We start from the raw sequence: 24,187 nt of genomic DNA, 5'->3' as shown, positions 1-24,187 counted from the left end.
AACCAACAACCGGGAAACCAATAAGCCGGTCACTAGAGGCGACCAGTGATCGGTCTAGCAAAACAAATCGCCTATTCATTTATGATAAATTTCTAGGAAAACATTTCCTTATCGACACAGGTGCTGACATTTCAGTTGTACCCGTGGATCATAAGAAAGGCAACAGTCGTCCCGACGAATATTCTCTTTTTGCTGCAAATGGTACATCAATAAAAACCTATGGAACAACAGTAATATCTCCTTCACTTGGTTTCCGAAGATCATTTCAATGGAAATTTGTGTATGCTGATGTGTCTCATCCTATCATCGGAGCCGATTTTTTGACACATTATGGTTTACTCGTGGATATGAAACAATGCAAGCTCATCGATACTGAAACTGGGATCAATATTAAAGGAGAAGTGAAATCGATTCCTGGCTATGTGGAAATTAAAACTATGGTAAATAATTGCAAGTATCATGATTTACTATCTCTATTTCCAGATATAACGAACATTTCGAGAAAATTGAAAAAGGTTCCGCATGGCGTATATCATTTCATCGAGACAAAAGGCCCCCCTGTTTCGGCAAAGCCTCGTCGACTTCCTCCTGATAAACTAGCGATTGCGAAGCAAGAAATCCAGTATATGATGGACCAACGAATTTGCCACCCTTCAAACAGCTCTTGGGCAAGTCCGCTACACATGGCCCCGAAAAAGAATGGCGAATGGCGACCCTGTGGCGACTACCGTCTTTTGAACGCACAGACAGTCCCGGACAAATGCCCTCTGCCACATATTCACGATTTTGCGCACGGTCTTCGAGGAAAAAATATTTTCTCAACAATTGATTTTGTACGTGCTTACAATCAAATCCCAAATGCCCCGGGAGACGTTCAAAAGACCGCTATCATCACGCCCTTTGGGCTCTTCGAGTTCGATTACATGACATTTGGGTTGTGTAATGCGGGACAAACATTTCAAAGGTCCATGCATGAAGTGTTACGTGATCTGGAGTTTTGCTTCCCATACCTCTATGACATATTGGTTGCATCCGAAAACGAAGAACAGCATTTACTACACATTACTTACTCGTCTGGAAGAATACGGCCTTGTAATTAATCTGTCAAAGTGCAAGTTTGGTCAACAATCAGTTTCATTTCTTGGACATCTTGTCGAACCAGAAGGTATACGCCCACTACCAGAAAAAGTTGAAGCAATAGCCAACTATCCCCAGCCTAAAACCGTCAAAGAACTCCGTCGATTTGTTGCTATGGTAGACTTCTATCGCAGATTTATTCCTGGAGCTGCAGCCAATCAACTTCCACTAATAGCATGCCAAAAGGGAAACAAGAAAAACAACAAAACTCCTATAGTCTGGACAGAAGAGGTCAAAACCAGTTTTGAAAAATGTAAGTCCGATATATCCAATGCTACTATTTTATCACATCCTTGTGAAGAATTGCCGATCTGTGTCATGGTGGACGCTTCTGATGTGGCCATTGGTGGAGTTCTGCAGCAGCAGACATCTAATGGCTGGATGCCTCTAAGTTTTTATTCGAAGAAACTATCAGATACGCAGAAAACATACAGCACGTACTATCGCGAACTGCTTGCTGCCTATTCAGTAGTCAAATACTACTGCCACATGCTCGAAGGGCGCAAATTTATAATCTTCACGGATCACAAACCTTTAACGTTTGCGTTCAAACAAAATCCGGATAAGGCTACACCTCGACAGTTTCGTCAACTCGATTATTTGTCTCAATTTTCCACCGACATACGTCATATCAGCGGAGCGGATAACGTTGTCGCAGACACACTTTCACGCATTTCCACAATCTCTACGCCAACATCGATTGATTATAATGAATTGGCTGAATCTCAGAAGTCTGATGCTGATTTACAGTCACTATTAAACAATACCGAATCGTCATCAATGACTCTGAAATTGGTCCAGATATCACCCGAAACTCAGGCTGTTTACTGTGATATTTTAACGGAAATTGCTCGACCTTTCATTCCATCAAATATGCGAAAATGTGTATTTGACACATTGCACAATTTGTCACATGGTGGAGTAACAGCTTCGACCAAACTAATACAACAGCGCTTCGTATGGCCAAACATGAAGAAAGATATTAAGATGTGGACTCAACAATGTCTGTCGTGTCAACGTTCCAAGATCCACAGACACACACACACACAGTGAAATTGGTTCGTATCCTGTTACTGATCAACGTTTTCATCATGTAAATGTCGATATTGTTGGACCTCTACCACCAAGCAAAGGTTATACTTACCTTCTAACATGCATTGATCGATTTACACGGTGGCCCGAAGCGATACCGATGGAAGACATGCGAGCATCTACAGTTGCTGAAGCTTTTTATCGCGGCTGGATTTCACGTTTTGGTGTTCCAGGAAAAATATCAACTGACCAAGGACGACAATTCGAGTCACAACTTTTTACTGAACTGGCTCGTATCATTGGAACTACTCGCATCAGAACTACCTCATATCATCCCTGCTCTAATGGAATGATAGAGCGGTGGCATCGATCTTTGAAAACTGCCATAATGAGCCATCATTCCCAAACTTGGATGGACGTTTTGCCAACCGTAATGCTGGGTCTCAGAGCAAGCATTCGTGAAGATACAAACACATATCCGTTTGAACTAACGTACGGAACATCAGTTAGATTGCCAGGCGATATGATAGTCGAATCCGAAGATCGACAACCAACTGAAGATTTCGTTATATCTCTCAAGGCGAGAATGCAAGCATTGAAACCAGTTCCTGCAAATCATAAAACGAATCGCTCGGTATTTGTATCAAAACATCTCGACAACTGCAGTCATGTTTTTGTTCGTCACGATGCAGTAAAAAATCATTGCAACCTCCCTACGATGGACCATGTAGAGTAATAAACAGATCCGATAAACTGCTTACATTGGATGTCAATGGCAAAGAAAAGGTTATTTCAATCGACCGAGTAAAACCGGCATTCATATTCAACCCTGACATAACTGAGGACCCTAAAGTAATAACAATTCCCATTTCAACTCCTACCCATCCTACAAACGAATCTACCCATCCGGCAAACGAATCTACTCATCCTGCAAACGAATCTACCCATCCACGAGAACTCAGTAGAATTCCTCGAAGAAGTGAACGCATAAGAACGCGTAATGTTACATTTCGATAAAGATCCTGTTGTGAACAGAATCTCTAGGGGGAGTATATGTAGGAGTATACTTTAGTCACGAATATACACTTTTATATATGTACATACTTTAGCCAAACATACTTTACTACTAACATACAATATAAATATAAAATAATTTAGTAGGCTTTGATTTAATAATATAAGTTTTGTGAAAATAAAATAAAGTCAATTCAAATTCGTTTTTTCAAATTGTCGGTTGTGTGTTAATTTTCTCTCCGCCTATACACCCTTCATTCTATGGTGTAGAGGATAAAAACAAAACATAGTAACAATAGGATTACAAATAAAACTTCAATGTGTTTTATTTCTTTCACCTTAGCAACCAATTGTAATATTTGTGTCTACGCTATTATTTTGTGCTTAATTTAAATGTCTTCGAAACAGTTATTAAATGAAAATTTAAGTATTTCATTCATGTATTTTAGATTTGATTAAAGTTAATATCCCATAGGATGAGTTTTCTCGTGTAGCCTATTAATTTCTATTTACTTTTGTAATTTTCTAACTTAAAAATAATACGCTGTAATCCTCAGAAACAAATTCAAACAATTCCTTGAACATTTATGTTGGATGTCAGCCAGACAGCGTCTTTGTATTTTTGATTTTAACTTCGACCAATTAAGTCATCGCAGCATATTTACAAAAACGATGATAAAATATTAAATTGCAAAGAAACTCAAAGGGGAGTTGCTGGGCATTGTTATTTTCCTGGAAAATGAAGAAAAACCCCAACATCCCCAGAAAGACAAGTGAAGCAAGACAAGTATTATATGTCCTTATGCCTTTCTAAGAAGTGTTGTATCCAATTCTGTAATGGATTTAACACGGACATAAAATGAAAAATCATAAACACTTGTAACCAAAACCAGAAGATGGACAGACAAACTCACACAGCGCAACACAAAAGAGGAAATGTCAAACCCATGTTGTGTAATAAGCCATGGCATGCCTTGTAGTATTTAATGAGAACAACAAGCAAAGGGGCAGAATATTCTTTGGTCAAGTAGGTGAGGGCAAATGGAAGTTTTTGATATTCTTTTTGTGTAAATATTGATATTTTCAAACTGAACTTAGGGTACCCTCGTAGTATTGTGTATACAAAGAAGAAGTACGCATCAGATCAAACAAACATTCACTGTTACTATCACATGAATGTTTGTTAACCTAGCCTATATCATATGTTTAATAGCTCATAAGTACATATGTATCTATTTAACGATAATGACCTTTAGAACTGTAAATAAATAACTTTTAAACTTATAACAATACAAAATAGCATTGAAAATGAAACGATACTGCCCGAATATCGCTTTTTGATATATCCGCATCGTCACATTCGAGTCTCTGAACAATAAATCAACGATTGTTTTGTTTAATCAAGTGATTTTTCCGTCGTCGGTACCGTCGTACCGCTTTCCCATAATTTTGGCATTAAATAGACCTTTATTTAAATTTCTGTCGAATTTCTTCTGTATCTGCACAATGGAGTAGAGTAATGGTTTAGAGTAATGAATGATCCTAGTCAAGCTTTATTGTCACTAAATAGTGACAATTAAGCTGAAAAAAGGAAGAACGGCGTTAAGTCCGACCGTGCCAACATTTTTAAATCTTACATCATCAACGGTGTTGAAGTAAATAGGAACAATTCGAAGTGTCATTGTTTGACATTTGAACAATTGTTATTGTGCGAAGGTACGAGGTTAGTAAAAATGGAGCGCTACATGAATGAAGAACGCATTCTCATTGTGTAATTGTTTGTCAATTTGGGTTCACAATAATGCTCCAAAAGAGTCAACTGTAAAGAGATTAATGGATAAATTTGCCCAAACCGGGTATGCTAGTGATGTAAAGACAACAACGCGCCTTCAACCAGTTCGATCGATTGAAAATATCGCTGCTGAACGTGATGATGTCGCTCAAACTCCATTCACCTCAATTCGATACCGAGCTCAGCAAATTGGTGTCTCCAAATCCACTATGCAGCGAATTTTTACGAAAGATTTGCATCTTTATGCATACAAAGTTCAATTGACTCAGAAACTGAAGCCAGCTGACCATGGACAGTGAAGGGTATTGGAGAGACAACATGAAAATGCTGATTTTGCCGATAAAATCATCTTCAGTGGCGAGGCCCATTTCCATCTTGATGGCTTCGTCAATAGGCAGAATTGTCGTATTTGCGGTGAGGATTCTCGAGTGATTCACGAGAAGCAAATGCAACTTCAATTGTGTGGTGTTGTTTTTGGTCATTGGACCTTTTTTTATGAAAATGAGGCAGGTCAAGCGCAAACAGTCAATGGTGTTCGGTATCGTGAAATGATAATCATTTTTTTCTTGCATAGAATTGAAGAAATGAATGTGGAGGGAGTTTCAACAATACGGCGCCGCGGCGCAGTCATCAGCATCAGTCATTTCCCGGTCGACGAGATAAAGCGATTTTGAGATGTGTGTCCGTCCGTCTGTCCATTATAAATTTAAATCAAACTCCAGGTCGCAATTATGGACCGATCGCCACGAAATTTTATGTGGAGGTCGGGTTCAGACCAGAATAGATCCGTATTTATATTGGTGATGATCGTGAAATATTTAGCGGGTGAAATGGACCAAAAACGTAATATTTATCAAATTTTGTAGCGGCTCTCTAGGTCGCAATAATAGTCCGATCAACGTGAAATTTATATGACAAAGAAGAAGCTTGCAATTTGACATGGCGATCAGATAATATTTAGAGGGTTAAATGGACCACAACTTTTGTTTGAAAATTTTTAATATACAGCTTATGTCTTTGTTCCTGAAAGACACATTCCTCCCTCGTGAGTTACATTTGGAAGACTGTCTCTTGGCCTTTCCATTGATGTCAATTATGTTGATGTACATTATCAGATAACAGAGTTGCAGCCTAATATAGTCATAAACACGTTAGTGTAGTCATAAACACGTTCGAGGTCGCAAATATAGCTCAATAGTCAAGAAATTTTGCACGAGGTAAGAGTTTAGGTTGAAGAAGATGCCTATAATTTTGCATGATAATCTGATATTATTTAGCGGGTGACATACACCATTACTTTTGTGTGAAAATATACAAATTTTATTTTAGGTCCATATTTTAATTCCTGCAGGACATATACCGCCAAAGTAGCCTACATATGGAAAAATAACTACTGACCTTTCCCCTGATGAAATAATGTGTCTGCTAGATAACGGGCCTACTGCCTAACATATCGAGCCCTTCCCGCGAAAAAAGTGTAAGCGACAAAAAGCTAATTTTACAGGAGACGGTTTTTATTGAATAACTTTTGATATAACCAAAATTGTTTATTCAAATTTGGTATAGTTCTGTTATTAAATCCTATTTACTGAAAAAATAAAAAAAATTGTGGAATATCTTTAATATAACGGTAGTTTGTGTCGCTTACATCTTTTTCGCTGTCACGCAATCAGGCTTTTACTTTGAGAAGTGGCGGTTACATCAAAAAAAATTATTTGAAACAAATCATTTTTAGAGTAATTCTTATCTACAATTTAAAAACAAAGCACACTAATATTATAGCAAGTATTTATTCGAAGAATTATAAGATTAAAACGTATTTCTTGTAATATAGTTGAATAACGACATGGTATGTAAATGTGCAATTTGATGTAAGCGACAATTCGCTGTCACAAACAAATGTACACAAAAAGCAAAAATGGCGCTTACATCAAAATTGTTTCTGCTCTAATTTCGTAACGGTACATGGCTGAGTTCTAAAAATTTGGGAGATGGTGTGTTGGAATATTCTTTATAGATTTCCGTAAAAAAACGAAAATCGAAAAAATGTCGCTTACATCATTTTCGCGGGAAGGGCTCGATATAATGGGTTTTGTGTAGAGAACCACAATTTCCTCCTATGCTACAAATTGTCTATCATGACAGAGACATTTTCAGTTCAGTTGTCCAATATACAATAATTTACAACACAATAATTGTATACAGATATTGCAGCATGGGATCGCCACCCCACCTATTTTATACCTCAGGATTTACAGTAAAGGGGATACATATAAAATACGACCAAAGATGTGTCTCATGGAAATAATGGTTTTAGACCCCAATTCGTTTTAGACAACTTGGACTCGATTTAGCCCTGTCCGTTCATCTGTCTCTCGAACAGATCTACCGATTCAAACCAAATTTTATACTTCGTAATATTTTGCACAAAATTAGTTTAATTTCGAATATATGATATATTTGGATGAATTGTGTGAACGATAACTGGCGAAGTGATCAATAGATCGGGTAAGACTATATCGGTTCACACTTTCGTGTAAGTCCCACACAAAATTCGGAAAAGTGAAATTTAAGAGTCCTCTCGAATCGTTTTGAATTTTTTCAGCAGATTGTCCTTGTGGTCCCCTTTACGATGGTACAATTGCAATGGTACAATGGCCGTAAAGTTCCAAGAAACCCTGAAAAACAAATAAGAAACTTAAATAAAATGCCAAATCTCCAAGATAAATCTCAAGGGGATTTTCTGATTGGTTTAAACTTTGCACATCGTATTATTTCATCCAGTCATGTATCAGGTTGAAATATGGACTATATCGGTACCGTCCTCGAGTACCTCCCACAAATTTGGGAAAAATGGAGTTTGAGGACTCGTATCGGATATATGTGAATTTTTTGAAGAAGGTTCTTTTAACGGTCCCTACTGCAATGATACAATTTTTTGGGCTGTCCATACTTCTTGAGATAATGGTCCAACAGCTCCAAAACCCCCTGCCGGCTGCAACTAAAATTACAAATCCGCAAAATAATTCCCAAACTTTTTCAAAAATCAGAAGTTAGCTTACTAAAATTAATTTGGTATAGCCCCACATTAAGATACCTACAGATTCCACGTATTTTGAAGCAAACACGTGAGACAAAATCAATATATTTTTATACGGCATAATTATTGTGTTTGTTTCTTTTTTTGGTCAGAGGCTGAGGGTATATCACCGTTAGCGCAGCTGACTTATATATGTGTGTAATTGAATATGAATAATTTTGGGATTTATAAATTTGTTTGCATGCAAATTATTTGAATTTCTATCCGTTATTAGTCATTTCTACCAGTATAAAATATATTTTTGATATCACATTATACCTATATCCACAATGAACTATTTTCGAAATACCCTGAAAAGTACAAAACTACGTGCTTTATCAAGCATATGTGAGGTTAGGTTAGGTTGAAAAGAGGGGCGAGTAATCGCCACATGTCCTGGTGGACATACACATAAACCATGAAGTAGGCCTGTTGTGCGCTCTAGTCTAAGTTTTTTGAAGAAGGGACTCTACTATAATTTATTTAATGAACTCTGTTCCCTTAACAAAATCCCGTATTTGTTTTAGGTCGTCTACAATTACCTGATTAAGATCTGGTATTGTGTCGTTCCCTAAAAACTGGGACCTGATGTTTGCGAAAGCGTGGCATTGGCAGAGAAAATGCTCCAATGTTTCATCATCCTCTCCGCATGCCCTGCCTACGCTGTTGTCTGCACAATTAATTGTGCAGATGAGCTTGTAAACCCAGGTGACCTGTAAGAACACACGTAAGTCTACTCAACTCTGATTTACCTAGCAGTAATAGGTTTTTAGTTTTTTCCTCATTTGGGTCTCCCTAATTTGTGGTTTTCCCTAATTCCTCCCTATTTCATAGGGATAAGTGGGCATTTTTTGCCCAAATTTTTAACTCTAGCCGAGACGCGTTTAGTGGCTTTGCGTTCGCTTAGTTTACGGTTGCTAATTCCCTTCCCTTTTTTGCCAGAGAATTTGCTATCTCATTACCTCTATTCACCGCATGTCCCGGTACCCATATTATACGCACCGTGCCATGCTGAGTATAGCTGTTGATCGAATTTATACAATCCAAGACTGTTTGTGATTTTACTGTCTTGGATGTTAATGCTTTGATTGCAGTTTTACTGTCCGTAAGGACGTTTACAGTAGTTGGTCTCGTATTGGCATTAAGCCAGTTCAGACACTCTGTGATCGCTCGGATCTCCGCTTGATGGACCGTATTGTGATCCGGCTACTGAAGCGTATGTTAGAATAGGTCTAACTACGCTTTTGTATAGCCAGTGTGTCATCTTAGGATTAAGACCCCACTTGGCGCCTATAGCCCTTCTACAGGTTGACCAACATCTATGAGCTTTATTGGCTCTTTCTTGAATATGGTCTTTCCATTTAAGTTTCCTATCCAGAATTACTCCCAGATATTTGACTTTGTTGGAAATATTGATCGTCTTGTTTAGGAAAACTGGTTCTTCAAAGTGTCCCAGTTTTGTTTTCCTAGTAAACAGACATATTTCCGTTTTTCCGGGTTTACATTAGGACCTCTTGGTCTAGCCCAGTTGTACGCTAGTTTTAGGGCTGATTCAGCACTTCATAGCAAGTTTGGATTCTTACCCCACAGAAGTATTATAACGTCGTCTGCATAACAGACTGGGTCAAATCCCTCATCGGTTAAAGTCCCTAATAGGCTATTTATGGTAGTGACCCATAGGAGTGGGGATAAAATCCCCCTCTGTGGCGTACCCTGACCAACTTTGTCCTTTATTTTTACGTCAAGTAGACCGCAGCTTATCCATCTATTCCTTAGCATGTGGCTTATCCAGTTCCTAAGGGCCCGATTCACCTGAAACTTATCTAAGGATTGGATAAGGGTTTCGGTGCTGACGTTGTTGAAAGCACCCTCGATATCAATGCATACCGCTAGTGTATACATCTTCCTGTCGAAGGTGCTCTCGATGTGGTGTACAACCTCATGTAATGCGGTTTCCACTGATCTACCTTTAACGTATGCATGTTGTTTGTATTTAAGCATATCGTTTGGAATCTTGCTCTTAATCATGGTGTCGACTATTCGTTCCATGGAAGGATGTTAGGCTTATCGGACGATAAGACTTTATCCCCAGGTTTGGGGATAAATACTACCCTCGCCTGGCAGGGCTTTAGGGGTAAACGCATGTTTTAAGCATGCGTTAAAAATTCCAGATAGTTTGGGCGCAATGTAGTCCATCTTTTTCTGGAGTAAAGCCGGAAATATCTCATCCGGCCCCGCTGCTTTGAAGGGTTTGAAGCTCTTGATGGCATCCTTTACCATCGCTTCATCAATTGTTGGAGCTTCCTCACATTCCCTAATTTCCCTAACTACCGGCACCCCTGCGTGCGTTGCAGTGTTCGGCGGGAAATGTGTATTCATCAAAAGCCCCAGCGTGTTCTCGATTGTTTCCATCTTATTTCCCATATCATTCACCATGATCTCGGTTTGAGTATGGGTTTTCCATAGAAACTTATTTATTTTGGATACATCATTTACGCTGTCTACCTGTTCACAGAAAAGTTTCCAGGAATTGCGCTTTGCTATTCTACAACAAAATGAGTATTCTTTAAGTTTTGTGTGATAGTTGTCCCAGAATACAGCTAAATTCTTTCGTCGAGCTCTGTTGTATAGCCTTCGGACCTCTTTGCCTTTGTTACGAATTTCTCCTGTCATCCAGGGTTTTTCGTAGGCTGATTTCCTCTCTTGAAGGGGACAACTTTCTTCGAATGACTTTACTAAGACCTCCGTTATAATGTTGACATTTCTGTCTATATCTTCCGTGCTTAGGCATTCATATCTATCGTGCACTAGCCTATCTTTTATTAGTTATCCAAATTTTATCCAATTGGTTTTGGATTTATTTCGGAAACTTATAGGTTTCGGCGGTGGCCGTGTTCGTTCAAATCTTATATACCGATGATCCGAGAAGGAATGCTCTTCCGAGACCCTCCAATTTTGCACCTCGTTTATAAGATTTTAGGAACATATTGTTATATCTAATACCTCTTCCCTAATCTTGTTAACAAAGGTGGCTTTATTTCCTATGTTAAGGGTTATTAGGTCGTTAGTATTCAAGAAATCTAAAAGGGCTTGGCCCCTTTTGTTAGTATTAGTACTACCCCACGCAATGTGGTGTGAGTTAGCATCGCTACCTACTAGTACTTCGTTACCTGTTTGTTTTGCTTTCCTCACCAACCGCTGCAGCTGTCGGCGAGTCGAACGGTAAATATACTGACGCAAGGTATATATTGCCATTCCCCAGCTTCTGCACAGTTGCGTCCGATGTTGACAACTCTGGAGAGAAAAGAAAACATACGTTTTTGTGACATATTATACAGGTTCTCGGTCGAGACCCCGTATTTGCATAAAACAGTTGGTAGTTTATATGGTTTAGTCCAGAGACCTTGTTCTGAATAGTCCAAGGTTCCTGGATCAAGCCAATATGGATTTTACCTGTTATAATTTGCTCCATCAGGGTCATGGTTGCCGTCTCGCTCCGATGGAGGTTTATCTGGATGACCTCAATCATTGGTCCTCCAGTAAACGGGCTTCTTGGGAGTCGGTGATTACGGCATCGACTCCCTTTTAATTTTTGCTGGGAGGTAAAACCTCTTCGCTATTTTGTTTGGCTTCCTCGCTTTCGCCGATTACCGCCTTTCCTGCTTTGAAGCGGACAGCGTTGGAGATGTAGAAAGCCCTGCCCTTAGTCTTTGTCAGACTAGCCATGGAGAGATGGTCAATTCCGACCACAAGGAGAGTTTCGTACTCCTGCTCCTCCCTGTGGAAGACCTCCCATCTCCTCACGTCCAAGTCCTTGTTTTGGCGACCAAAGACTTCGAGCATGCGTTCCGTCTCGAACTTGCTGCCCCATCCTCTGACGAATACCGAAGTTTTTGTTAGTTGATGAATTTGGTCTCCCAACTTTAGTTTGCCGCTTTCCCATGGAGGTATTATGCTGTTGATAATATCCTTGAGGGAGGCAACGTTTGCATGCTGGGCAAATTTGAACACCATCACGTCCCCTTTGACCCCGCTGCTGATAATTTGAATTGGATCACCTGCAATCATTATGTGATCCAATATTTTATTGTTGACCTTTTCCTCAATTGCTGGAAGATGGTCTTTGGGTAGCTTTCCGGAACCTCTATTGGTATCGATCACTGTATAACAGAGTTCGTCCCTTTAGCGTTTCTTGGCTACCTTGGCGTAAGATGGCGGCTCTCTACCAGTCTCCGCAGCCCTCTTCCTCTTCTGCCGGGTCCGGGATTCCTTCGCAGAATCCCCAGGCACTGCAGTCGATTCCGCGGCTAGGCACACCCTCTTCACGTTCGAGCTGACTTTGTCTTTGCGTGGTACTCGACGCGGTGCACTCGAAACGTTTGGGGATGTGGAGCTCTTTTTCTTCTTCGTCGGCTTTACAGTGTTCTGCTCTTCGGGGGATCTGATCCTCTTTGCCGCTTCCGAAGAAGTGGAGGGAGTGTTCATGATCCCTGTGGGAGCATCCTGCGATAGAGCCTTTTTGCTTGCCCGTTGCTTCTTGAACTTGCGTCGTTGAGCACCAGACAGCTGCTTCTTGTGTGTTGTGAGCTTTGCAATGCTGTCGCTCACTTCGTCTACCATCTTGTGGACCTCCTCCTTTTCTGGAATTTCCATGGCGGTTATATTATTTTTGCTTTCGTTATCGGAATTGGAATCTGAGTCGCTAGATATATCTGAAGGCTGGGTCGAGCATTAACTTCCCCTTAGCTTCTCAGTCTCTTCCTCCCTGTATCTGCCCTTAGGCTGTGTGCTTGTCGCATTACCTTCGAACACAGGTGCCAAGGCACCCACACCTGTGGGAGAGATTTGCTCACGATCGCATGATAACGACGGGGTGTGACTCGTAGGCAGATCAACATCACCCGCCGGTACTGGGTTTATTAGGCCCTGCACCGTAACTTTTTCGCATTGTCCAACTTTCTTCATATTTGTGTTTTTTGTTTTAGGGGAACACCCCCATAGTCAGTTATTTGTCCGCGGGGAAAATAAATTTCCCTGAGGCAGGCGATCGTACTAATCCGATCCGGAACAGGTTTAGTCACAAAAGAATTCCCTAGATCTAGAACAAATTAGTACGGTCATCCGCCTCCCCCTATCCGCCTGTGGGGACGCGCCCGGTAGGTACAAGTGCACAATATTTGGACCATAGATCTTCAATAAACTCACAATTTTCCTAAATATCAAATATCAGAGATATAGCAAATTGCATTGTATATATATTTGTTAATTTTAGGACATTCCAAAAAGGAACCTGATATTTACCGCCTGTTCATGTATGTCGCACGGAAATTTGTACGAAAGGAAAGCAGGCACTCATTTCCGTCTAAAAATGCTTTCATGTATTTCGCAAACTATCGTGCGACTGTCGTTACGTATCCTATGCGAAATACTACTAATTTGAATGTACATTTGTACAACTATCTCCCATAAATGAGAACCAAATGAGAAATGAAAACAAAATCCACATATATGTTCATACAAACATTGGAATATGTGTGATTTGTTTTGTTTGAAAAATAAGATGTGTCGGTATTTTGAATTATTTTATTTTATTGATTTCTTCAAAATAATGAATGAAACCGCCATTAAAACGTGTCTATAAAATTTTTATTTGTTTCAAGAATGTGTTGCATAAATTTTTTTTAAGATTTTCGGTGTTATTCGCGAGTTTACGTTCTACTCGGCAGCTATAAAGCAAGTGAGTGATTTTGACATTCTCTTTCTATAAGAGACAGTCCTTTCGAAATACATAAACCCAAATTGAATGGAAAAGTATACGTTTACGTGTTATTTCGTATGGCTTGCCGGTCGAATAGATTTTCGTTTCGAAGGCGTTTACATGAACAGAAAATGATTTTTTTTCCACTTCCGAAGCCCAAAAAACCTTTCGGTCGACATACATGAACAGGCTGTTAAAGACAATTTGAAGGTGTATGTCGATGTCAATTTTCCAATTTTCGAATATTTTTAAGAAATGTATAATTTATATAACACTATGCAACACTGAAAATGCAAACAACTTCTAGTATGCATTTTTTGAAAGTACATATTTAGACTACAAAAACCCTAGTAGGGTTTTGTCCTGTCAGATCCAGTTCGGATTTTATGGCCTTATCTAAACCGGACTAAATCTACACTTTTTGCATTTATCAGGCCTTTATCTCAGAAACGAATATAGCAAGGCCAAACTCCTGCCTTGCTATCTTTAGCAATATTGTAGCCCTAAACTAGTAGAATTTATCATTTGAAAAAACCACATAAGAAAAACTCCATCTAGGGCATCAAAATCTATAAAATATAGAAAATTTTACATAATTGCTGAAATTCTGGTCAGAATCGGCAAAACTATTGGGAGTTGAACCAAGTAACCTTTTGCAAAAATCTTCCCAATAAAGTTATCAACAATTCTTTGGAACATTCTGAAACTCTAAAATGCTTGCTTCATGTTGTTTCAGCGGTATTTTGCATCATATCTTTTACAACACTTATTTCAAACACAGTTCACACCAACAGTTTATTCTCGCATTTCGGATTTCACTATATTATTGACATTTTTATTAAATCGTCGTTGAAAAATGTACTGAAAACAACGTCATAGAGGCATTTTACAACAATGGCATGTTCTGAAGAGTTGCGTATTACATTCCGGGGAATATTTTTCCAAAAGAAAATATTCAGAAAAAATTAACGATTTTGGAGATACGGTGCAAAATGTATAAAAATTGTGGAATTTTTGCATATATTTTGAAATTTAAGGCAATAAATGTATTTTTTCGAGTTCATTATTTCTCCAAATATTTTAATCTTGTCCTTATCTACAAATTTGCTTCAGAGGTCACAAGAAGATTCGCATTGGTTTCCAAGATATAGCTCCGAATTTCTTTAAAAACTCAATATTTAACCATGTTTAGATGGGGCCATAAAATCCGAGGTGGATCTGACACAACAAAACCAAACTAGGCTTTCTTGTCGTTTGGGTCTGTACTTTCAAAAAATCCTCAGTTCGAATTGTTTGCACAAGATCACCTTAAAAATGTTGCACAGTGTAATTGTTCCACAAACATCTCAGTAGGGACAACTGAGGCTTCTCTTATATCAATGGATTCATTTTAAGTTATTGATATGTGACCTAGTTTTTATCGCCGAGTCCGAACGGCGTGTCCTAAGTTGCCACTTGTAGAGACGATGTTCGTGGCTAAAATACTCGGGCCACCTATGAAAATTTGATATGGCCAGGCCTAGGAATCGAACCCGGACATTCAGCGTACAATGCGGTTGCACATAGCTATTCCTAGAGGTTGTGGTGTATGGTATCACATGGTTGGCATTTGCTTACTTGTTTTTAAATATCTATGTTTTATTTAAAATTTAAAAATTGGGTACTAGTTGGGACGCACTTTACTTAGTTGTTTCTCTAGGTTTAGACTTATATGCCAAGTTCCATCCACCTTAGAAGAAAAATGTGCCACGTGGGGTGTCATCGTTTTACTTTCCAAAACTTGGACCGATGTTTATAATTTTCCGAATTGAACTTTTGGGTCATCTGACTACGCAAAAGAGCAAAGTACAGCAATCTTGGTTAGAAAATTAGACAAAAAAGCCTCGAAATACATTAAATTGGCCAAAACTGGTTCAAAAGGGCTAGGCAAAAACACTGATAGTTTTTTGCGATTAAGTTTTCTATCTTCTTGAAACACAAAATTGACAACCAATGCGGTAGAAAAATTCATATGAGGGCTATATGGGACATATTCTGTCTGATTTTTGCTATAGTTGTTTTGTGTCTGTAATAATATGCTGTACCCCTAGCGAAGACTAAATGCGAAATTTCAGTTATTCTGGTAAAGATGCTACAACTTTTAAAATATAGAAAATCGGGAGTACCGCTCTATAGGGGCTGTATTAAAACGCCGACCTGTATCGAGAAATATATGAAGCAATGTTTTGTAACTCCAACGAAGACTAAGAAAACAATTTTAGTACAATATGGTTAAAAATAAAAATTAGCGAAATCTGGAGGATACTGTTCTAAAAGGCCATATATGAAGACGTTGGCATATACCGACAAATTTCTTGTGGAAAAATATATATGGGATATTGAGGAAACAACCTTCAAAATACCGATAATCGCTATATGGGGGCTATATGCAAACGTGGACCTATACGGCAAATTTCTACTTCAAAGTTGAATACCCACAGCGAAGACTAAATACCAAATTTCAGCATCATCGCTGGGATAATGGGGACACAAACTTCAAACTAACGATATTTGCGAGAGTCAGCTCTATGGGTGCTATATGAAAACGTGGACCTATACCAAAAAATTTAAAGTGGGAAGTTTTATACCCGTAACGAAGACTAAATGCAAAATTTCAGCCATATTGGATATTGGGGCCACAACCTTAAAAATACCGAAAATCGGGAGGTATCGTTTTATGAGGGCTATATCAAAACAGGGCACGATAAAGCCCATTTTAAATACCAAACATTCTGGAAGTAGTATAAACTTTTATACCAAATTATAAAGGTCTATTTCAAATATTGCGAGTTGTCGAATTAGAATTTTATGCTGATCAAGAACGTGTAAAATTTATATGGTTTCTGACGAATTAATATTATGGTGGAGGGTACACAAATATTTATTCTATATTTGTGGACTGACACATGAACTTTATGTCATCGTTATTCATTGCTTAGTAATGTGTTAAATAAGTGGATTTTCCTTGTAAAAATTTAAAAATCTAAACCCATTATTTTTAAGACTGACTTGTCAGTCCCATGGGAAATATTCGTCGAAATGTACAAATCAAAAAATTCAGTATCTACGAATAATAGTCACTCGATATACAACTCCAACTGAACTAAACGAGTCATCATTCATACTATATATGTATATGTGCATAGTGTATCCCAAACATATATAGATTTATCTCTTCCATTTTCACAATCGAAAATTGTATATGAGAAACATGATATGTTTGTTGCTCATATGCTGTTGGACAATTTAACTCAAATAGACTCATTTATGACCTCCTCCATAGAGAGGGTTGATAATATGAGGAATTGGCTACATGTCACCACCCACCAACAAACTTTTTGTCCAGAACAAATGATTGGATTGATTTTCGATTTCTTTCTGTGAGTTCAATTCAACTACAATGGCTATTAAAAAAATCCCAAAGCTGTTTGTGTCGTACACAAAGATGTTAGAAACATATCGAAATGACATTTCTGACATGGCACCCAAAGGGCATTTAGTATGTTTCAGCTTTATTGCTTTCAATAAAAGTAATACGAGTACGAAGAAATAGTTGAAACAATTAGCAGAAAAGATTTTATTCTAGTTTGTCATCATGCGGTTTACTAAGAAATGGACGTAGGTTTGGCCAGGTCAAACTTTTAAATATCATCCACTATGAGGTAAATTTTAAACTTTAGCATATCGTCGGTGTCACGCTTATGTGTTCCATACGCCATTTTCCCATTTTGAGATAATCGCATTTTAATGTTTTTCGTAATAACTGCGTGGCGCTGACTAAAGAAAATATTTATATTTTTGACTTGAAATATTAATAATAGTATATAGAACATATTTCCAAAAATATAGGGGAATATGCATTGGAATATAAAAGTTATAGAGAAGAATTTTTGTCGATTTGTTCCATATCCACACTTATGACACAAATATGAAATATTGTAAATCACATGGAACAACGTGACAAAAAAATTTTTCATCTTTGCCTCCATAAACTAAATACTTCTAAAGCGAAAATTCAAGTTCTGATTTTTGAAGTGTGTTTTTAAACTTGTAAATTGTTGAAATTTTAATTTCATAACTGAAAAAAATTAAGCTTTCGCGTCGATGCATGGATATCTCGGAAACTAGAGCAGATAGGAGAAAGCCGACTAGAAATTCAGAAAAAGCATATCGGAAAACCCTAGAAACCACCTGTATCTCAAAAAGTAAAAAATGGCGTATGCAACACTTAAGCATGACACCGACGATACGTCGTCCAATGGTAACGCCTCCATGAATGCCATAATAAAACAAAATCTCTTAAAAATAGTAGCAAAAATGTTTACATACGAGTATATACCAAGAAGAAAAAAACAAATAAAAAAGTATCAGTCGCCTTTGCCGACAGAGATATACCATCAGCCTATGTGAATTGAAACTTTTCAGAATTTTGTGGCCCTTTTTGGATATTTAAACTTGTCAACAATAATGTATATTAGGATTAAAGTTCAAAAGTGCTGTGATGAGGTACCTGAGGGAACGCATCGGCATAGTCCATTTTGGAAGTGGATCTTATTTTGGGAGTCATATCTTTTCGATAGATATCGCGCCCACCAGTCATTTCAATGGGTCATTGTATAACTTTTGGCCTAGTATGCCAGGAAGGATGGACTTGTGCACGGAAACAAAATATCGCTGTAAACAGGACCATAACGAACATCATCGGTATAAATTTCTAAAGGATCTTATAACAGACCCTAAACTGCACTTAGACACAAATGTTGAACTTTTGTGGGGGAGGTACCCTAACTAGAGGAGCGGTGTGGGCCATTTTAGAAGTTAAACTAAATCTGGACAAATATTTTTCGAACCTGATCTATATCTGTTAGATATATTAGGATGTGAAAGTAATGACCAAATCGCTCACTCTCTTCAAGAGTTATCGTGCGCACAATTTTTCCGAACATTTTTGATCTTTTGGTGAGGTACCTGGTGGAGTGTACCCAGCAAAATTTGAAGGAAGGGGTTCCACGCGAAATATCCGATCTTTTCATCAGTATTTGAACCCATGCAAAGGAAGTCGTGAAACATCCGATCTTTTCATCAGCATTTATTTATACACATTTTTCTAAATTATTTACAATAGGCTTGATGTTGTCGGAGACTCGAAGTCATAACCAACGTTGTTAAAACTCTCGTCGCAATGATAATGTCATTGCAAAGGGTTGGTGAATATGACATGCCAAAGCATTGGAGGAAATGACATGCCAAAGCATAGGTGAAAATTACATGTCAAAGCATTGGTGTAAATGACATGCTTTGGATCCAAAAATGAATAGCATCTTTTGGAGTCCACGCTCATATAAAATTCATCGACGAAGATGATTGAATGACATCTTTGGCATCGAACATTTTGCTGGGTACCGATATGGCTTATCTTCGAGCATAAATTAAGTTTGGACAAAACGTTATGGAGGCCGAATTTTGGAAATTTGGAGGGTTATCATGCTCTCCAACCACTACACACGGTGTCATGGGAGTTTTTTTTGCATCTTTCAGGCTATTTGCTCCGCAGTTCATACCTCCTGAGCAAATAGCCCTGATGTAACGTACAACATCGAATGGGAGGCAGTGAATACAAGTTGCTAGAACAAAAATCGTAGCGATTCGAGATCAGGTCCAAAACTGAAATTTCTGAAATTTTGTGTGGGAGGTACCCGAAGGAGTGGGCCGATATAAGCCATCTTCGAACTTAGACTATGTTTGGACCAGGGTTTCGAAGTCGGAGTCGAGCAATTTTGCTGGAGTCGAAAAAAAACTCGACTCCGACTCCGGGCAAAATTTTTTCTACGTCACAGAAATATAACATAAAATTCGGCACAGCAACATTTTTCAAAAATCATTATTTATTTTAAAAGAAAGCTATAAGAAAACATATACATATACAAACGGTATATAGACGACAATTCACAGGATATTTACTATCCTCTGAAGTCCAGTCCATCCATCCCTATTTTGTTGGTCCAATTGGTCCTTTAAATTTTTGCAAGCAAAAGTAAAGTTCTATGACAATCTAATTAAGATTAGACCTTTAACCTCTTTTTTCAGAAGACTTACTGGTCTTCTCATTTTTTTATGAGAAGTCATCATTGTCTTTTATTAAAGAGATTGTGCTCTCTATGGGAAATCCTACCATATTCCCTGTGGCATAAAATGGAAGTCAAGGAAGGTCTGGAGGTAGAAAATTCCCTTTCGAAATGAAAGCCCCTATTGAATATATTAAGAACCCCATAGGATCACAAGCTGAAATTCTGAATTAGGCCGTAATGAATTTTTTGATTGACACAAAACAATAATTGAGAAAACAGCTTTATTTTTTTGTTTAGAGATGTTGTTTCATAATTTTGAGGTGACATGTTTACGGTTAAATAGAGTGAGGAATCTTTCTGTCGAATATTTTGTGCTTCTAGTTCAGTTCCTTCCATATCCGTTTTGTTCTTGAACTGAAAAACAAAAATTGTATTATCCTCTGAAGTCCAGTCCATTCATCCCTATTTTGTTGGTCCAATTGGTCCTTTAATTTTTTGCAAACAAAAGTAAAGTTCTATGACAATCTAATTAAGATTAGACCTTTAACCTCTTTTCCAGAAGACTTACTGGTCTTCTCATTTTGTTTTTTATGAGAAGTAATAATTGTATTTTATTAAAGAGATTGTGCTCTCTATGGGTGACGTAGGGGATGGATGATACCAAGCAACGGTCCTGACCGGTTTTAACATGGCAAAGCCCAGGATTTATCTTGGTCCCTCTTTCATCTCAAGTGGACACTGACCTCCCCGTGGTGTCACCTGGGGAACTGCCTTTAACACCCGTTAAAGGTAGTGAGCTAACATGTGCCGCGCGATCTCCCATAAGAACGTTAAAAACTTGGGTTGCGGCATCGGGCTAGTAACCCTCCCCTAGAAAAAACAGCATACTATGAAACATGAAAGAAAAGAAAAACAACCCCCTCTAAAGTTGACGAACCCCGCAAACGTTTTAAGGACCATGATCTGCGAATCTGCACCTGGAATGTTCGCACTCTCTATAGAGAAGGTGCAGTCTTCGCATTGGCAGACGTACTTGAAAAGTACAAGGCCGATATTACTGCCATACAGGAAATACGATGGATTGGGAAAGGCGTCACAACAACACCTAAAGGTGACGCACTGTATTATAGCTGCCATGACGTAAAGCATGAGTTTGGTTGCGGATTTGTAGTTAGTCGGAGACTAAAACATCTGGTATCCAGCTTCACTCCAGTGAATGAAAGACTTGCTGCAATTCGAATAAAAGCTAAATTCTTCAACATCAGCTTTATTTGCGCTCATGCTCCCACTGAAGAAAAGGACGAACAGACCAAAGATATATTTTACGAGCGCTTAGAAGAAACATATGACCGTTGCCCTGCCCATGACATTAAAATTATTCTAGGCGATTTTAATGCCAAAATTGGAAAGGAGAATATCTTTGGCCCAACAGTCGGGAAATTCAGCCTCCACAGTGAAACATCTGACAATGGTATGAGGCTGATAGACTTTGCAGTTGCAAAAAACATGGTAGTTAGCAGTACCAGATTTAATCATATCGATATTCATAAGGGCACCTGGCTGTCTCCAGATCAGAAAACAAGAAATCAAATTGATCATGTTGTGATAGATGGAAGACATTCATCGAGCGTGTTGGATGTACGATCGTTCAGAGGCGCAAACATTGATTCGGACCACTACCTTGTTGCAGCAAATGTACGCACCCGCTTAAACATAGCAAACAAAGTACGAACAGACACAACACGAAAGTTAGACATCGGTAAGCTGCAATCACAACAGATAGCCACAGCATATTTCACTCAACTAGCCCAATTGCTTAATCAAAGCACTCCTCATCCCGATAACATATCAGCGCAATGGCAAAGCATTGCCCACTCCATGCAAACAGCCGCAAAATCCATACTTGGATACCAGAGGCCTCCACCAAGGAATCCATGGTATGATCAGGAGTGTCGTGCTGCCACCGAAGAGAAAAATGCGGCATATAGGGTTACATTACAATCCGTAGCAACGCGTAGCGCACGAGAGAGATACAGGGAGAAAAGGAGAGAGGAGACACAAAACAATAATTGAGAAAACAGCTTTATATTTTTGTTTGGAGATGTTGTTTCATAATCTTTCTGTCGAATAGTTTGTGCTTCTAGTTCAGTTCCTTCCATATCCGTTTTGTTCTTGAACTGAAAAAGTAACATACGATGAAATTTTATACCAAAATGTTCACCCAAAATTTTATGTTGGATAGGGTAAAGGTAATAAAGAACAACAAAGTTAAAAATGTGTGCGCTGAATTTTAGTAAGGGGTGATCCCCAATTGTAAATTTCAGAAAAAAGTAAAAACTATAAATAGCATAAGATATAGGTCAAAAAAATCGGCTACAAAAATATATGACAATTGGTTGAACAGTTTTCGAGCTAGAGTTAGCACCGCAAAACGCTTTAGTAAAAACAAGTTTCCAATACAGCCATTTGTCACAAAACTCCGTAATATTTTTATACACTCTAGACCCCCAGAAATAAGTAGGTATTGGTCTACGCCATCATATAGCCCCAATAGAACGGTTCCTCCCGATTTTCGGTGTTTTGAAGGTTGTGGCCTCAATATTCCACCGAAATGGCTGAAATATGGTATTTGGTCTTCATTTGGGGTATTATTTGAGGTCTTCATAGAGCCCCCATAGAACGGTACCTCCCGATTTTCGGTATGTTGGAGGCTGCTGCTCAATATTCCATCGAAATGACTGACATTTGGTAGTTAGTCTTCGTTCCCCACCGAAATAGCTGATGTTTGGAATTAAGTTTTTGATAGGGGTATGAAACATTCCACCCGAAATGTGCCGGTATAGGCCGACGTCCTCCCGATTTACGGTATTTTGAAAGTTGTGGCCTCAATATACCACCGATATTACTGAAATTTAGTATTTCAACTGCCATGGGCGAATGAAATATTGCAGAAAAGTATTATCAATATAAGCCCGATTTTCGGTATTTTGAATGTTGTGTCATCAATATCCAATCGTAATGGATGAAACTGAAATTTAATATTTAGTCTCTGTTGGTGGTATAAAACTTTCCACTTGAATATTTCCGGTATTGTTCCATGTTTTTATATAGCCCCCATAGAAAGGTCCCTCCCAATTTTCAGTATTTTGAAAGTTTTAGTCACATTACTCAACGGGAATAACTGATATTTGGTATTTAGTCTTCGCTGTTGTTACTAAACTTTCCTTCAGAAATTTATCGATACAGGCCAACGTTTTATACAGCCTCTATAGAACGGTACTCCCGATGTTGTTAACTATCCAAATCCAGAATACCCAGGTTTAGGTCTAGTCGGCATTGCCCAATTTTATGTATTTTGCTCAATTCGGAAAATTGTAATTATTGGTCCATGTTTTGGAAAGAACAAAAATATGGCCCCATATGAGCTGTTTTGAAAGGATTATTATCAGTTGAAATATACTTCTTACTCCTGCAATAAAAGGAAGAGTTTAGCACTTTCATAAACGATATTACACTAATTGTTCTTATTCACTTCAATATATTTCGTGTGGAGGCTATAAAAAGTTCGGCCCGGCCGAACTTTACGCTTGTCTTACTTGTTCTCTTTCAGATTAAGAAAAATATCTACCCAAAAAATTTCGTAGTTTCTCGGAAAAAATTCATGAAAAATGTCTTTTAAGGCTAAGCACATTGGCTTACATCCAGTTTAAAACTTGGTCATTAATTGCTTATATTTTTTATCGCATGTAGCCCTTATAATTTGTATTGCCCCTTCATTTTCACATAATGTGAAAGCTTAAAAATTTTCTCATGCGGAAGAATTTCGTCCAAAACTTACTCGTGCAAAAAACCCGTAAAACCGGGAAAAAAACTTTATAACTTGTCTTTTTTTACTATTTTTTAATGTAAGAATCAGCAGAAACAATATAGGTATGAATTTTACATAATATTTATATTCCGCAGTTGAGAATTATATTCGCACGAATGCTCCTTCTAAAGAATATGTAAGGAAAAACTACTAGATTAGCATATATAGGCCAAAATATAGGACAAGGTTTAAAATGTTTCACATTTTATTCATTTTAGTGGTATAGGATTTCACTCTCGGAGTCGACCCGGAGTCGGAGTCATGAAAAAACAGGTCTGGAGTCGGAGTCTTGCCAAAAATACCTCGACTCCGAAACCCTGGTTTGGACAATATATTATTTAAGCCAAATTTTAGATCGCTTCGGTTGATCTGTTCGAGAGTTATCGTGCGCTCCAGCTAG

At 38.3% G+C, this 24,187-nt stretch overlaps 1 pseudogene; it reads right to left on the bottom strand.

Moving 5' to 3' along the window:
• Positions 1–7,602: 7,602 nt before the first annotated feature.
• LOC141389516 (uncharacterized) overlaps positions 7,603–24,187 on the bottom strand; it is a 171,879-nt pseudogene continuing 155,294 nt past the window's right edge.

Source organism: Musca autumnalis, unplaced genomic scaffold, assembly GCF_047663935.1.
Source record: "Musca autumnalis isolate F117 unplaced genomic scaffold, ASM4766393v1 scaffold_1, whole genome shotgun sequence".
Lineage (NCBI taxonomy): Eukaryota > Metazoa > Arthropoda > Insecta > Diptera > Muscidae > Musca > Musca autumnalis.
The sequence above is the reverse complement of the archived record's forward strand: the minus strand, read 5'-3'. Positions and strand labels throughout refer to the sequence as shown.